The sequence below is a fragment of the Bos javanicus genome, chromosome 7 (assembly GCF_032452875.1).
Source record: "Bos javanicus breed banteng chromosome 7, ARS-OSU_banteng_1.0, whole genome shotgun sequence".
NCBI lineage: Eukaryota > Metazoa > Chordata > Mammalia > Artiodactyla > Bovidae > Bos > Bos javanicus.
The window spans coordinates 40,257,467-40,258,880 of record NC_083874.1 but is presented as its reverse complement, the minus strand read 5'-3'; the positions used below and the strand labels follow the sequence as shown (position 1 = coordinate 40,258,880).

The window sequence follows — 1,414 nt, the reverse complement described above, 5'->3', positions numbered from 1 at the left end:
CAGAAGAGAAGGCCAAGGGCATGGATTGTCCAGCCTCCAGCAACCAGAAGGCTCTGTTATAACAGACCAGGCAGCAGTCCCTGTAAAGAGTCCCAGAAATCAGAGGTCAGATGAACTTGTTGAGTCCCTGGAAATTCCTTAAATACCCTGTTAACTTTTCCAGGCTTTGTTTTCAACTCAGTTAAGAAGTTTGATGCTGGATAACTTCTGAGGATTTTTCAGGGTGTTAACTCTGCACTAGTAGAATAAGTAAATTTTAAAACAAAACAGGAAGACCAAGTTGGGTCTCTGCCACCATTGTGCCAGCTCTTTGGATCTCAATGAGGCTGGGTGATGCTTCAGAATGGGAGACAAGCCAGTTTGGGAGCAAATTGGCTCCAGCTTCATTCAACATTACTACCAGTTATTTGATAATGATAGAATCCAACTAGGAGCAGTTTATTTCGACACCTCAGGATTCACATGGGAAGGACAGCAATTCCAAGGGAAAGCTGCCATTGTGAAGAAATTGCCTAGCTTCCATTCCAGAAAACCCAGCACAGCATCATGGCTCAGGACCATCAGCCCATGCCGGATAGTTGCATCATCAGCACAGTTTTGGCCAGCTCAAGGCCAATGAAGACCCCATCATGTGGTTCCACCAGATGTTCCAATTAAAGAGCATCAAGGTTGCTTGGATTTGTACCAATGACATGTTCAGGCTTGCCCTGCACAACTTGGACTGAACCCCTCCCAGCCAGGCATTCATGCTATTTCTTCTTCCTCTTCCACTTACTATTCAACTACTCACATTCCTTCAGATGCTCCTAATATCAACAAATAAGCAGGGCCTTGGTGGGAATGGATGCAGTGTGCTGCTCTACTGAGCTGTTTTGCATGATATTTGGATTCTAGACTAGTTACATCTGATAGAAGCTTGTGTTGTACCAGCGTATACCTTGGAATGATTTAAGTAATGCAAAAGGTTGTCTTTTTTTCTTTTTTTGAAAATCTACTGACAAATTGCTTTAGTAACCCATAAAAGTGAAGGAGAAAGCCTCATTACCCAGATACTGATTTGTTCAGATGTTTCAATGCCTCATCATGCAATAAAACCATAAATATTTTCCTAACAACAACAACAAAAAGAACAAGCAATTATATCAAGTAATTGTGAGGATAAAGGCAGATTTTTTTTTTTTTTTTTTAAAGTGAGGCTAGGGCTTCCCTGGTAGCTCAGAGGTTAAAGCGTCTGCCTGTGATGCAGGAGATCAGAGTTCGATCCCTGGGTTGGGAAGATCCCCTGGAGAAGGAAATGGCAACCCACTCTAGTGCTCTTGCCTGGAAAATCCCATGGATGGAGGAGCCTGGTAGGCTACAGTCCATGGGGCCGCAAAGAGTCGGACACGACAGAGCGACTTCACTTTCACTTTCA

General features: G+C 43.5%; 1 pseudogene; it reads left to right on the top strand.

Annotated features, from left to right (window-relative positions):
- Positions 1-232: 232 nt before the first annotated feature.
- On the top strand, positions 233-757 carry LOC133252004 (nuclear transport factor 2-like; annotated as a pseudogene).
- The last annotated feature ends 657 nt before the right edge of the window (positions 758-1,414 follow it).